Source organism: Mastigoproctus giganteus, chromosome 4, assembly GCF_048544385.1.
Source record: "Mastigoproctus giganteus isolate SK-2022 chromosome 4, ASM4854438v1, whole genome shotgun sequence".
Taxonomy (NCBI): Eukaryota; Metazoa; Arthropoda; class Arachnida; order Uropygi; family Thelyphonidae; genus Mastigoproctus; species Mastigoproctus giganteus.
Window position 1 is genome coordinate 69,263,014 of NC_143578.1, and position 17,067 is coordinate 69,280,080.

The window sequence follows — 17,067 nt, forward strand, 5'->3', positions numbered from 1 at the left end:
TCTGTGGGAAAACACTTTACATCCCTACCCAAAGCCAGCTCAATATAACACTGAAGGAAAACAGACATTTATAGTTGTATTTCTTAGGTCTTACAACAAAACATATTATAATAATATCAATGGTTCAACTGTTTATGATCCTACTCATGTTGCTGACAAACTGAATGAGTATTTTGCATCTACATTCACACACAAGGAATTATTTAGAGAAGGGGATGCCAGAATTTTATCAAACTCTAACAGAGAGTCAATGATTTTGTAATAACTGAGAGGGAACTGGAGAGAAATTGTTGCAGTTAAACATTCACCCCAGGGGCTCACATCTGGTGAGTATGGGCATGGCACACCCAGGGTCCTGAGCTGGATGTCATCATTCTTCTCTTTCTTGATGATTCCCTTTTCTCTCTCTCTCTCAGGGTGGCTCAGGAATTTTTTTTTTTTTTTGGCTGGTGCAGCATAAGCCTCAGGCTTCCTTGCACCATATAGCTAATAATAAGAAGAAGAAGAAGAAAGCACCTGGGGTAGATAGGATCTATCCAATTATATCAAGGGAGGCAGTGAACGAAAAGCAAACTCGTAGCCATAATTATGAGAGCATCTTTGGATTCAGGGGTGGTCCAAGTAGACTAGAGATGTGTGAATGTATCCCCAAATCACGGGGGGGGGGGATCAAAAGGTGACATGCATATCTTTAAGGGGTGGGCTTGTCTGACCAATCTGATTAGATATTATGATACAGTAACAAAGGAACTGGAAGCAAAAAAAATAATTCTGATATCATATATTGGATTTCAGGAAGGCTGCTACTGTTGCACATAAAAGACTGAGGTATAAACTGGAACAATGTGGCATTAAGGGCAAGTTGCTACTATGGGTAAAGGGATGGTTGAGTGGGAGAACACAGAAAGTGACAATCAATGGACATTGCTCTTCGTGGACTAATGTTATTACAGGAATCCCCCCATGGTTCAGGAGGATTCCTGTGTTGGGGCCATTATTGTTTTATAGATTTATCAATGATATTGATAATAATGTCCAATTTGCAGTTGATACAAAAGTTGGCAGGGTGGTTAATAGCAGTAATGAAGTAATGATGGTATGCTACTGTAACACGACCTAGTAAAGTTAGGCAGATGGGCTGAGAAATGGTAAATGAAGTTAAATACTGACAAATGCAAGGTACTTGTATATGGGTAGCAGTAACCCCAGAGTAACATACCAACTGTATGGTACTAACTCAGGGTAGTTGTTATTTGGTTTTTAGGAGCATTAGCAACTAAGGCCATATTGCTCCAGGGATATGCAGTGGTCATTCTCTGACTTTTTCGCATCCTCCGGATTTGGTGGTCAAAGGCTCGAATCCCTGTCTAATCAAGAAGTGTGTGCTACGCACTGCTGCTCCTGCCCACCTGGCTACGGAGGCGCCAACTCAGGGTAGAGAAAAATGAAAAAGACCTGGGAGTAATTGTGCAGTCAGATATGAAATTATCTGAGCAATGCAGACAGGCTGCCAGGATAGCTCATGGGGTTTTTGTCAATGATATACAGGAAGTTTGCTAGCAGAGATAAGAAGGTGATTATCCCATTGTATAAAGTAATAGTCAGGCCACATCTCGAATATTGCATAAAGGTCTCGAGGCCTCATTTCAGGAAGGATATAGAGCTGCTGGAATGAGTGCAGAGAAGAGACAAGAATGCTGAGTTGAACAAAGGGGTGCTCATAATAAAAGATATCGTGTTTTGCAAATTACATTATATCTGATTGAGGTGTTTAGGGTTTTAAATGGATTGAGCAGGCTCAATGTTGATGGGATTCTTCCTCTTTGATCAGACTACACTCCTGAGGGGGCACAAATTCAAACTGAAGGAGGATGATTGCAGAATATATGTGTGGAAGTTTGCCTTTGGGCAGTAGGTGTTTGGAACAAGCTTCCATCTGCTGTTGTGGAAATTAACAAGGAAGAACTAGACAAACTATTGGGGCAAACGGATTGGTGAAATGGGATTTTTTTTTTTTTTTTTTTTTTGGCGATGTGCTATAAGCTTGCATCATTGCCACTATGCAATATTAATTAAATCATAATAATCAAAACAACGGCTCAATTATGATTTACGTAAATTACGATCCTACAACTTTTTTTCTTATTAATCTCCTAATTATTTTGTAAATCCACTTTTTATTTAATAATTTCATTTTTATTAATTATTATTACTTTCATTTAAGTTGCTTAACTTAATTACCTATATAAGTAATTCTAACAGTGGTAATGTGAGTTAGGGCGGAAACACACTATTATCACTTCAAGAAACTTCACTCGTATACATATCTAACGTCAAATGTGGGGAAGCATTATTTTATTGCTCGGAGACGCAGTGTTGTGATTGGCTGTATTCACAAGATAACCCGTCGGGCTTCAAGGCCGAATGACATTGTCAGGAAGTCAGATTTTTCTGTTCGAACAAAAATTTCGTTAGGCGTGACAAGAGGAGACGGGAGGAAATGCTAATAGAAAATTAAATTTGATGTAAATAATCTTTCAGCGCACAAGTAAGAATATCCGAAAACAAACAACTTCAAGAACGTTTCTCCTATGCCTTCCCGAAGCACCCTCCACTTCAGCAGCTACTCGGCATACTCACCGCAAATGTCCAGTCACAGGACCGCTCAAAAATGGCAAAAGTAGGAAAATAAACCAACAGAATTACAAATTGAGAGGACGAACAAATCGATCATTTCAATTTACAAAACTCATAACAATTTCTTACAAGTTTAATTTATAGGGATGAGAATTAGTTTTTTGTTGTTTTTAAATTTCATTAAACATTTTTGTTTCGTATTTTGACAGAATAAGTCCTTATTCAAAATTAAACCTGCAGTATTTTAACTTTCCTTTATCATATAATTAATTTTTCCTTAGCGCTGATTGAATTTCGAAATTGCGTATTTTGCCCTTGAATGTCATCCTTAATTGGATATATAGGAAATTAAATTCTTCTTTATTCATCCGTAAGTACATCTTGAAACGATTTTCATCTTCTAAGTCCTGCAGAAAATGATGGAATTCATCTTTTTCTGTTCTCTTCCAGTTGATGTCGTGTATCCATTGCGTACTCTTTTGTTTTCTCGGCTATAAGAAAAGCGCATGCATTTTCTAAATCTTCTTCAAAATCTGAAGAGCTTAAATGAAAAGTATTGCTAGGTAAATATTTTCTTTTTGAATGAACTGTGGCAATTCATTTCGCTTCAGCTTTCCTCAAAGAGAATGACACAATACAACATTACAGGTTGCCAGGCGTACCCATTTTGGAAGTATAATAAAATTTCCAACATACCTCTTTTGAAAAAAGCAGAAATCATAAAACACCCTGTTGAGATGATTATATAGGAAGGAAGAATTACCTGACGATAAAGTTGTTGAAATGCACCCAAATACTCAAAAACTCAAATATTTACAGAGGGTTGTGGAATGTTTATATTATGCTTACTTTGTAACCTTTTACATTCTACTTGACTTCTTTTTTATTTCGTTGTAATGTTGGATAATTTCGTTGTAATGGCTCAGGCAACAAACTTTTTTTTATTTCGTTGTAATGTTGGATAATTTCGTTGTAATGGCTCAGGCAACAAACTTTTTTTTATTTAAAATTCCCAATATCAATATCGATTTGCTGTATGAAGAATGTGTTCCTGTGTTTCTACATACAGTAGACATATTGCGACAAAAGACCTCAAAATACCACAGATGTTTGGATAAAAATTTTAAATACGTACGAAGTACGTAATACAGAAAAAATATATTAATTTTGTTTTTGCTTTCCCTCAAATACAATGAGTGAGCGAGTATTTAGCTCAATGTTTAACGCGTGGAAAAAGGATAGAAATAAGAATGTTGAAGGAGAACTGTTGCAGAAAACCAATCACAATATGTCATGCAAAGAATTTTACGCATATGCCCTAAAAAATGAAAAACCGTTAAAGAAAATTCGCTAAAATTAAAAGTATTGCTAGGTAAATATTTTCTTTTTGATAAAATAAATCAGGTTTATTGAATATGTATTGTAAACAATTATGTAAAACATTTGATGTTAATATTTATAAAAGTTTCCTTTAGTGTTTATAACTTCTGTCCATCTATATCCAGTTGATATAGATGGACAGTGCACTGTTGAGTCAGTTTGGTGTGACATAAGCACTGCAAAAGCAAAAATAAGAGTAGGAGTGTGTTATAGGCCTAAGGACTCGAATGAGTACAATGAACAATTGTACAGAGAAATAGAGTGGGCCAGTAAATCAGAATGTCTTATAATGGGGGATTTTAACTTCCCAGATATTGACTGGAACTTGTGGATTGGTCACTCACACACTAGTCAGACTTTTGTGGATTTATTTGATGATTGTTTTCTGCAGCAGCATGTTCGAGAGGCAACCAGAGAAAGTAATACTCTTGATCTGGTTATCAGCAGTGATCATTCGTGTATTAAGAATTTGCAGATAAAGGAACCACTAGGTGGCAGTGATCACAGTGTGCTGAAGTGGGATTTACTCAAAGAGGTAACTACCGTCAGGGGTAAAGGAAAGGGTTTTTGCTTCCGTAAAGGGGAGTACAGTGGTCTCAGACAGTTTTTAAATTCTGTACAGTGGGATCGACTGACGATGTTACAAACAGTAAATTCTAAGTGGGTAGCATTCAAGGAATTAATCGTGGAAGCTACTAGACTTTTCATACCGATGAAGAAATATTGTTCAAGGTTTAGGCCTAAATGGTTATCAAATGAACTAATGAGACCCGTGACAGAGAAGAAAAATGCATGGGATGCATATAAATTATCAGGCGACGCAGAAGCCTGTAGCAAATATAAGCTAGTCTGTAATCAGGTCACAAAGGAGGTTCGGCAGGCAAAGGCGGATTACGAGAAATCTTTGGCAAAAGATGCTAAGAAAAACAGCAAGGATTTCTTTACTTATATAAACTCTAAAAGGAAGGGGCTGAATACGATTGGTCCACTTGACATCGATGGTTCGACTGTTGATGATCCTGCTCAGATAGCAAACAAACTGAATGAGTATTTTGCATCTACATTCACACGTGAGGAATCATTACAGTTTGAAAATGGAAGAAGGTTATCAAATTGTAGCAGTGTGCTTAATGATTTTGTAATAACTGAGAGCAAAGTGGAGGAGAAATTGTTGAAGTTAAACATAAGAAAGGCACCTGGGGCGGATGGGATCTATCCAGTTATATTAAAGGAGGCGGCAAAGCAACTAAGCAAACCCTTAGCCATAATTATGAGAGCATCCTTGGATTCAGGGGAGGTTCCCACGGACTGGAGATGTGCAAATGTATCCCCAATTCACAAAGGAGGTTCGAAGGGTGACACGAATAATTACAGACCAGTTAGTTTAACTTCTGTTCCGGGTAAAATAATGGAGTCACTGGTTAAAGATGCATTGCAGGATCATCTAGACAAGACTGCAGCAATAATTCAGACACAGCATGGGTTTGTTAAGGGAAAGTCTTGTCTGACAAATTTGATTGGTTATTATGATGTGGTCACAAAGGAACTGGATGCAAAAAATAATTTTGATATCATATACTTGGATTTCAGGAAAGCTTTTGACACTGTTGCGCATGGAAGACTACTGTACAAATTGGAGCAGAATGGTATTAAGGGTAAGTTGCTACAATGGATAAAAGGATGGTTAAGTGGGAGAAGACAGAGGGTGGTAATCAATGGGTGCTGCTCTTCGTGGACTAATGTTATTAGTGGAGTCCCACAGGGTTCGGTGTTGGGTCCACTGTTGTTTTGTATATTTATCAATGATATTGATGAAGGTATATCAGGCTTAATGTCGAAGTTTGCAGATGACACGAAGGTTGGCAGGGTTGTTAATGACAGTAATGGCAGTGTGCTACTGCAACAGGATCTAGATAATTTGGGCAGATGGGCTAAGAAGTGGCAACTGAAGTTTAACCTTGACAAATGCAAAGTACTGCATATGGGTAGAAGTAACCCCAGAGAAACGTACCAACTGTGTGGTACTACACTTAAGGTGGTAGAAAATGAAAAAGACCTGGTAGTAATTGTGCAGTCAGATATGAAGTTTTCTGAGCAATGTAGACAGGCTGCTAGGGCAGGTCATGGGGTTTTGTCAATGATATATAGGAATTTTGCTAGCAGGGAAAAGGAGGTGATTGTCCCTCTGTATAAGGCAATGGTCAGGCCACGCCTTGAGTACTGCGTACAGGTCTGGAGGCCTCATTTTAGGAAGGATGTAGATTTGCTTGAGCGTGTACAGAGAAGAGCAACACGATTGGTGAGGGGAATGAAGGGATCCTCTTACCAAGAGAGGCTTAAGTTCTGCAAATTGCAGTGGCTGGAGACTAGGCACCTGCGCGGTGATCTGATTGAGGTCTATAAGGCCTTGAATGGGTTGAGCACGCTGCATTCTGATGGGATCCTCCCACTTGTTCAGAATACGAACCTATGGGGACATAAGTTCAAATTAAGAAAGGATAGATGTAGAATAGATGTGCGAAAATTTGCCTTTAGCCAGCGGGTGGTTAATTGCTGGAACAAACTTCCATCTGTCGTTGTGGAAGTTGATAGATTAAATAAATTTAAGGAGGAACTGGACAGGCATTTGGAGGGAATGGTGTGATTTTTTTTTTTTTTTTTTTTTTTGGCTGATGCTGCATAAGCTCCTACGCTTGCTTTCTTGCATCAAGTGCCACTACTACTACTACTACTACTAATTCTGATGTTAATATTTATAAAAGTTTCCTTTAGTGTTTATAACTTCTGCAATAAAATTTTCCGAATTAAAGCACGGGCTATAATTCGGTTAATTTTATTTAAATTTGACTAATTTTGCATTTCCACGAACTTGTAAAAATCAACAAAATATAGAAATAAAATGTTATTAAAATTGTTCGGTTTTCTTAAGATATAATGCGAGTACCCCTAAACGAGGAATGAATACCCCGAACATAAGCATGAGTATCTCGAGATCAAATTTTTAATCTGGCCACCCTACGTTACAGTAACGTTTCTTCTCCGACCGACTTTGCAGTTTACAGAAACCACAGAGCAGTGGTGGATTACCCATTAAGGCAATGAGGCACGTTCCTAGGGGCCCAGGCTTTGGGGGTCCCCCCAAGCCAAGACATAGTGTTTTAGAACACTATTTTCCTATAGTGTTCTAAAATAAATTAATGTTTTCAGTAAACATCATAAAAATCTTGTTTAATTTAAGCGAAAATTTAAGCAAAAAAATCAAAAGTACAAAATTTCATTTATTTGCCACCTAACTTTTATTTATTTATTTTTCTTTTTTTTATTATTATTATTTTTTGGGGGGCCCCCAAATATAATTTGCCTAGGGGCCCCAACTATCCTTAATCCGCCACTGCCACAGAGTACTACTTTTATGACGAGATTCACGTGACGTGATAACAGTGTGTTTCCGCCCTTATTCCCCAACCTGGATGCCACATATATCGGAAAAAGAATCATGCATAACTGAAACCAGTCCCACATTTAAAGAACTTTCGGTAATCCTGCACTTTAGTGTTGTGAGTCACGGTCAGCCATCCAGTCACCGCAGCTCGGAACTATCGTGAATCGTATTCTGACGGGCAGTTTCGACTTGACTGAGCATGCGCAACGCTCACTCTATTTGCCAGTCTATGCTCGGCATTGTCATGGAGCATGCGCGACATTAACTATCTGCTGGTCCACAGAGTAAAAAAAAGTAAAAAAGTAAATTGCAGCCATTATCAACCCACTGCAGGATGGAAGCCCCCTCAACAAACAGAGTAGTAACATCTTACTTCTCTGTGTACTGGTCTATGTGCTGCGAATTGTCACTATACACTGGCAATGTACTACGTACGCGCCTTAGATTTTTTTTTTTTTTTTTTCATTTTCAGAAAGAATAAAAAACAATTTTCTGACTACATAAAAGAATTTGATTAGAAAAATAAAAGTAGAGAGTGATAAAAACAATAATGGATACTGTACTTTTTTTTTCGTTTTCAGAAAGAATAAAAAAAACAATTTCTGACTACATAAGAAATTTATTAATGAAAGTAGACATTCATTCATTCAGGGATATTTATGTGTTGTTGTGGCGGACCCCAGGGTTTCACCCATAAGCCGCTATTGTACTTTTGTCCATTATTGTTTTTATCACTGTATACTTTTATTTTTCTCATCAAATTCTTTTATGTAGTCAGAAATTTGTTTTTTTTTTTTATTCTTTCTGAAAACGAAAAACAAAAAATTACTGCGCGTATGTAGTAAACTGCCAGTGTATAGTGTGTCGCGCATGCTCCATCACAATTCGCAGCACATAGACCAGCAGACATAGTTAGTGTCGCGCATGCTCAGTGAACTCGAAACTTCTCCGTCAGAATACAGTATATGGATTAACAGATACGGAGTGTCGCGCATGATCTGTGACAATTCCCAGCACAGATTGGCGGGCACATCGGCAGATGGAGTGAGTGTTACGCATGCTCAGTAAGTTGGAACTGCCCGTCAGAATACGATTCATGACAGTTCCGAGCTGCAGTGACTGGCGGGCTGACCGTGACTCACGACACTAAAGTGTAGGATTACCGAACTTTCTATAACAGCGGAACCACAAGAATAGTAAGATAATAATAATCATTTAACAAGACAATGTTAAATGTCTTGTTAACATTTAACATTGTCTTGTCAAATGTTAATTGTCTTGTCAATTAACATTTGACAAGACAATGTTAATTCCATTGTCTTGTCAAATTACAAGAGAATGGAATTAACAAAAGCGAAGTGTTTAGACTAAGGCGCATTATGATGCTAAGCACTTTATATACATAGCCAAAAGCGAAGTGGTAACACAAGACTGATCAGTAAAGCACAACATCAGAAATAGAGGGCTAAAACCAACTCGGGGGACGTCTTGGTGCTTAATGAAAACAAGAACAATTAATTATCAAAGCTGGTTGTAGACTTCAGTGAACCGAGAAAGTGTAAGAATTAATGTTTTGACGACTCAATCGCCTTGCTAGGAGTGAGAAGGCCCCTATCTGTTTTGGCTTGAGACCTTTTCAGTAAAAAAAGCAGGTTGAAATCCACGCATTGAACCCAAGGACCGGCCTTGTTTGTGAACGGCTATATACACATGAACACATACCAAATTGATCAAAGATATAAAAGGCTTTATTTGTAACAAAGAAGTGGTGCACGTTGAAGACCAAGATTGTGAAAAATAGGAGGGGGAGCAGTTACATCACTTTAGATGGAACAGCAGGGTATGTCTGCTGGGGACAAATGTAGTTATAGACGTTATAGAGCAGATGTCATCTTTTAAGGGCACAAAAAGGAATATTGCTGTACCCGTTGGCACTGATGATATTAAGAGTAAGAGATATGAAGACTAACTTAACAAGTACACGGCAATGTTGGTAAACAGTGGCTAGTTAGGACTGAATTTGAAAGTGTCTGCAATTGTCTCCAGACATGATAGGAGGGAGTATATAATGTGAGCTTTGTCAATCAATTCAGCCGTGGAGAGAATATGCAAGGCTCATGGATTAGAAGGGGTGCAAAACTATTTGCTGATGATACCGAAGGAGTGATGGTGGGTCCGAAAACTGGTAGCTTGACAGGATACTCAGCCAGACGTGAAAATGATTCTTGCATTATATTATGGGTATATGCAAGTATATATGTCTGGGTTTTAAGTCCCAGCAGTGGGATATCATGGATTTATTGAACGTGGGCTGTGTTAGGATAACTAATAGTACGAACATGAGTATGTCTACTTGCATGTATACTAATGGTAGGACAATTTTAAATAAATTTGATGAATTTCAAGTACTGATTAAGTCATCGAATGTAAATATTACAGGAATAGCGGAAACCTGGTACCACTCAGACAACTCAGAGGAAAATAGAGTGGGGCAGAAAATCAGAATGTCTCATAATGAGGGATTTTAACTTTCCAGATGTTGACTGGAATTTGTGGGTTAATTCTCACACACTAGCAACACTTCTGTGGATTGCTGGGATGACTGCTTTCTACAGCAGCAGCAGCATGTTAGAGAAGCAGAGAGAGAGAGAGAGAGAGAGAGAGAGAGAGGGAAAAAAAATACTATATTAGGGTTACCCGTAAATGATGACATTAGCTCGTATTCGTGTCTGTAAATTGCGTGCGTTCTCTGGTCGATTTGCCTGTTTTGATGGACGAAAAAAAACCCAGTTTCTGAGGGGAAAAACCTTGCTATTACGCCTGAGACCGACTAACTCAGCCACGGAGTGAAAAAAGACCACTAAAGTTCCTCGCGTCATAGACGAGATTCGAACCCGGGCCTTTTCCACCCTGTGTGGGGGGGTGACAATACCACTGTGCTACCCACGCAGAGAGAGAGAGAGAGAGAGAGAGAGAGAGAGAGAGAGAGAGAGAGAGAGAGAGAGAGACTCTTGATCTGGTTATCAGCAGTGATTCTTCTGTATTAAGAATTGCAGATAAAAAAAAAAAACAACTGGGTGGCAGCGATCGCAGTGTACTAATATGGAAATATATTAAAGACATAACTGCTGTCAAAGGTAAGAGGAAAGGCTTCTACTTTCGTAAGAGTGACTACAGAGGTCTTAGACAGTTTTTAAATTGTGTGCAGTGGGACGAACTGATGATATTACCAACAGCAAATTCTAAATGGGAAGTATTCAGGAATATAATCAAAGCAGATACTAGGCTTTTCATCAAAAAGAAATGCTGTTCAAGGCTTAATACAAAATGGATGTGTGATGAACTATTAAAACATACGGCAGAGAACAAAAGTGCATGGCATGCATACATATTATCAGGTGATACAGAAGCGTATCGTGGATATAAATTAGTCTGTAATCAAGTGATAAAGGAGGTTAGAGAAGTAAATCAGATTATGAGAATTCTCTGGCAAAGAAAAGCAGCAGAGACTTCTATGATTATATTAACAGTTGAAGGAAGGAGTTGAATAAATTTGAGTCACTTTTTTGATGTCCATGAGTCAAATGTTGATGACCCTGCTCAGGTTGCAGAAGAATTGAACAGATATATTGCATCTACCTTCACACATGTGAAATTCATTAGGAGAGGAGGATGATGCCAGAAGTTTACCAAACCCTGGCGATGTGCTAAATGATTTTGTGATAACTGGATGGAAAGTGCAGGACAAACTGTTGAGGCTGTACATAAAAACGCACATCGGTTTAATGGGATTTATCCAATTATATTAAGGGACGCTGAAGGGACGTAAGCAAACCCTTAGACATAATTATGAGAGCAACTTTGGATTCAGGGGAATCCCTAGGTCTGCAGAAGTCCTAATTCATCTAGGGGAATCAAAAAGGTGATATTACTGACATTTTAACTGAACGTACTTTCCAGGGAAAATGATGGAATCACTGGTTTCAGTATAATTGCATGTATCTCCAAATAGAGGATCATTTGGAGATACATGCAATTATACTGAAATCACAGCGTCCATATGTCTTGTCTAAACAATCTGATAGGTCACTATGATGCAGTGACCAAAGAACTGGATGCAAAAAATAATTTTGATATCATTTACTTAGATTTCAAGGAGGCATTTCATACTGTTGGATATAAAATCTGCTGTATAAATTCAATTAATGTGGCATAAAGGGCATGTTTCAGTTATGGATTATACATGCATATACAGGCGGACAAAAATACTGCATCACCTTAAAAAAAAGTAACATTTCTAGTGAAACGTATATGATATTGTTTTATTACCGTCATTTTGCTTGTCGCAAAGCAAATGTATTGCGTCATATAACACTTTTATTGCATCAGATAATAATTTCAAGGTATTCATTGCATCAGACGGTTCTATAAATACGGGGTTGGAAGGGTATATACGCTCATTAGTATCCTGTTTTGAGGAGATGTAAGCATGGCTCCATATGTTCAGCTGACACCAAGAAAAAAAAGTGTAGCTGTTGCTCTGTCCCAGGAAAAGCTTTCTAACCGTGCTATCCCTGATAACATAGGCTGCCACCAGTCAACAGTACCCCGGGTGCTCAAATTAAAGCATGAAACTGGTGATGAAGAAGAGAAGACGTGGATCAGGCCGTGACAGGGTAACTAAGCTTTCCCAAGACCGATATTTGAAATGGCTATGCCTTCGTAATCGCCATGATAGTGCTCCTGATCTAAAACATTGAGATGGCCTCTAGTGTTCAAAAAGGTGTACGAACTATCCAAAGAAGGCTTTCGGAATGTGGTCTGCATGCCTATCGGCCCATGAAGAAGCCTTTATTGACGAAAGAAATGGGGAATAAGCGACTTGCTTGGGCTAAAACGCTGGTTTCATGGATAAAAGAGCAAAGGGACACCGTCATCTTTTCTGACGAAGCGAAATTCAAACTGCATGGCTCGGATGGGAAGCGATATATCAGAAGACGAAGATCGGAGGCATACCATCGTCTACAGGTGCCCTCAAATGGTCTGGAGATGCATGGCAAGCAAAGTGATGGGGCGAATTAAGTTTATTAACGGGACAGTGAATGAAGAAATCTACACTGCTATCTTGGAGGAGTGCTGAAACCCGTTATTAGGGATTACCACACACACACACACACACGTCCAAGCCTCAGGGGCTCACATCTGGTGAGTATGGGCTTGGCAAACCCATGGTCCTGAGCTGGACATCATCATTCTTCTCTTTCTCTTTCTTGCCTTCTTGGTGATTCTCTCTCTCTCTCTCTCTCTCTCTCTCTCTCTCTCTCTCTCTCTCTCTCTCTCTCTCTCTCTCTCTCTCTCTCTCTCTCTCAGGTTATCATGGGATTTTTTATTTTTGGCTGGTGCAGCATAAGCCTCAGGCTTCCTTGCACCATATGGCTAATAATAATAATAATAATAATAATAAAACTGCACTTTTCAGCAGGACTTTCAACAGAACAGCACCTTGCCACACAGCAAAATTGGTAAGTTTTATGCTATGTAGATTTAATGATGAGTTAAATCTTGTCTCACAAAGCTTACACCAATCTTTTCCCTCGTTTTTCTCCCTTAAGGTCCAGTCATACCTCAGAAATGTTGGCATCACAGTGTTGGACTGGCCTGGCAACAGTGCAGATTTGAACCCAACTGAAAATCGCTGTTACATAATATCGTCTAACATTGCTCAGAATAAGCCAACAAGTAAGATTCAGCTGCAGGAGAGCATTGTAAGGGTGTGGTACCAGGATATTGGGCAACCCTACATCCAGAAGTTGATTAACTCTATACCAGATTGTTGTAAGGCTGTAATTGCAGGTTGAGGAGGAACAAAAAAATATTGCCTACTTATTTTGCTGATTTACAGTACATAACACTATTATGGTAACTAGTTATTTCAGTTTTACACGTAAATGCAATAAAATGTATGTTTGTTTTTCATGATTGCCATTTCCATGATTTCTCATATTTCCATTAATTACTCCTTTTACTCTTTGGTTGGGAAGATATTTATGGCAATTAGGTATATCAGATGAAGTATTTTTATTGGATTTCATTCACAAAGATATATATCCCATCTAACAAATGCATTTCGTACATTTCTGTAACCCACAATGCAACAAAAAACACATTATTTGCAAAATTCACAAATGATGCAGTATTTTGTACGCCACTGTATAACTATATGGATTATAGACTGGTGTGCAAAACTTAAGGACCAACACTATATCTAAAGGTTACAACCACAAAATCAAACGAAAGAGCCTGTGGCGATTTGCATAACTGTGGCAGTTCAGTAGAAAGCTGGTGCACATGCAAATATCTGAATCGTGATGAGAGGGCTCACATAAACAGATAAAAGCAGCAGTTCCGCAGTTATGTGCAAATTAATTAATGGTGAGCACGATTGTTACAGACATTCGATTGGTTTCATACAGTGCTACAGACAACGAAATGGCCAGTAGACAACTTTACCTTAACTTAATGGCCAGTCTGGGTGACTTTACCAGGGGTCGAATAATTGGGAAGCTGGAGGAAGGTCGAAATGCGAGGAGTGTGCTGCAGAGTTCAGTATCGCCCATAGCATTGTCTCACGTGTGTAGTCGGCCATCAGAACGACAGGAACAGCAGTTTGAATGACCAGTGGTGGTCGTCCACGAAAAACAACGCCCAATGATGACCGTTTTATACTCCTACAGGCCAAGTGGGACCGACACCAGACAGCGGGATCCATTGCAAACCAGCTGCACAGGACGCAGGATATCCTGTTTACTGTTGCCACGCGATTCCACAAAGGCAGAGTCTCCTGGTGGAGACACAGCCCGACGGCCAGTACGCCATGCCTCTTTCGTCACAGACACAGTTTACATTACTACATAGAACAAAAGGCCTGGACAGTAGTAGTAGTAGTGGCATGTGATGCAATGGACAGTAGTAGTAGTGGCATATGATGCAAGAAAGCAAGTGTATGAGCTAATGCAGCATCAGCCAAAAAAAAAAAAATTTACAAAACAATTCCCTCTAAATGTTTGTCCACTTTCTCTTTAAATTTATTTAACCTGTCAACTTCCACAACGACAGATGGAAGTTGTTCCAGCAATTAACCACCCGCTGGCTAAAGGCAAATTTACGCACATCTATTCTACAGCAGCGCAATGGGGTAAGGTGCTCTTTACTGATTAGAGTAGATTCAATCTCAGCAGCGATTCTGGATGTCAGCCAATCTGGCGAGAGGTTGGCACACGGTATCACCCCGCATATGATGCAAGAAAGCAAGCTTATGCAGCATCAGCCAAAAAAAAAAAAAAAAAAAAAAAACCACTTCCATTTCACCCCTTCATTCGTTCGAAATACCTGTCCAGCTGAGCCTTAAATTTATTTGGGCTATCAACTACCACAACAAAGGATGGAAGTCTGTTCCACCAACCAACTACCCGCTGGTTAAAGGCAAATTTCTGTACGTCTATCCTACATCTGTCTTTCCTCAATTTGAATTTATGCCCTCTCAGGTGATTATTCTGAGCAAGAGGAAGAATCCCATCAGCATTGAGCATGCTCAAACCATTCAACACTTTATACACCTCTATCAGATCACCTCGCTGGTGCCTACTTTCCAGACACTGTAATTTGCAAAATTTAAGCCTTTCTTCGTAAGAGTACCCCTTTGTTCCATTCACTAATCTTGTTGCCCTTCTGTGTACTCGTTCCAGCAGCTCTACATCCTTCTTGAAATGAGGCCTCCAGACTTGTGTACAATACTCTAGGTGTGGCCTGACCATTGCTTATACAAGGAAATAATCACCTCCTTATCCCTGCTAGAAAAATTCCTGTATATCATTGACAAGACACCATGAGCTACACTTGCAGCCCATCTGCACTGCTCAGAGAACTTCGGATCTGCCTGCACAACCACCCCCAGGTCCCTTTCATTCTCCACCACTGTCAGTGTAGTACCACAGAGTTGATACGTTGCTCTGGGGATGCTGTTTCCCATATGTAGTACTTTACATTTGTCAATGTTAAACTTCATTTGCCACATCTCAGCCAATCTGCTCAACCTTTCCAGATCCTGTTGCAGCAGCATAGTGTCATTAGTGTCCTTAACAACCCTGCCAACCTTTGTATCGTCTGCAAATTTCGACATGAAGCTTGATATACCATCATCAATATCATTTATAAATACCGAAAACAATAATGGACACAACACTGAACCCTGAGGGACTCCACTAATAACATTAGTCCACTATGAGCAGTGTCCATTGATTACCACTCTCTTTCTTCTCCCCCTCAACCACCCCTTCATCCATAGCAGCAATTTGCCTCCAATGCCACACTGCTCCAATTTTTGCAGCAGTCTTCCATTGTGCAAAAGTATCAAAAGCCTTTCTAAGATCCAAGTATATAATATCAAAGTTATTCTTTGCATCCAGTTCCTTTGTGACTGCATAATATTATCCAATCAAATTAGTCAGACAAGACTTCCGCTTAACAAACCCATGCTGTGTCCGAGCTATAACTGAAGTCTTGTCTAGATGATCCTGCAGTGCTTCTTTAACCAGTGCCTCCATTAATTTTCCTGGGACAGAAGTTAAACTCACCTGTCTATAATTACTTGTGTGGGCCTTTTATTCCTCCTTTGTGAATTGGGGTCACATTTGCATGAATTGCAAATGTGACCCCAATTCACAAAGGATCGATATGGCGGTTGAGGTGTTCTCGTCTGGGGAGGCGTTAACTTGGATGGACGTACACAACTCCAGATACAGGAAGGCAGTACCGTAACCGCACGCTACTGTACTGAAGTAATCCTTCCCCATGTGCGTCTGAACAGAAGTGCCATTGGTCCCGAGTTCGTGTTTATGGATGAAAACGCCCCCCCCCCCCTTGCACTGCAACTGTTGATATGCTTTTGGAAAGTGAGAACATTTTACGAATGGATTGGCCTGCCCGTTAACCGATCTAAATCTCATCGCACACATATGGGACGCTCTGGGTAGACGCCTAGCGGCACGTCCACACCCACCAGAAAATGTTCACCAGGTGAAGATGACACTGACAGAGGAATGAACGATGTTCCCACAAGAACTTATCAACAACATTGTTCTAAGTATGGACAGTCGGTGCAAAGCCTGCATCGACATTAGTGGGGCTATCTCTCCTACTGAGGACCCCCTCTTCCCATTGTTTCATCTTTGGCAGTGATGCATCTGTATCATGGCAGCCAGTGCTACGTTGCCATTTTTGAATTAAGTCCCTCTGTGCCGTTTTGTTTCCATTGTTGTGTCGGTGTTGTTTCCTTCATCATTTCTGTACCTCACAAGATTCCTTTTGTATGCTTTTCCCATATTCAGGCCACTCCTATAGTCAGGTGAAAACCTGATTGGTCCTTAAGTTTTGCACACCAGTGTATATATCCTTATTGTTGTTTGTTATACTTATCACATTTCTTAGGCCTATAATCTACTCCTACCCTCATTTTTGTTTTCCCTGTGTGTATCTTATATCAGACGATCTCAGAATTGCACTGGCCTCGCCCACGTCTGCTCGTACACTGCCTTAGATTTAATATTCTT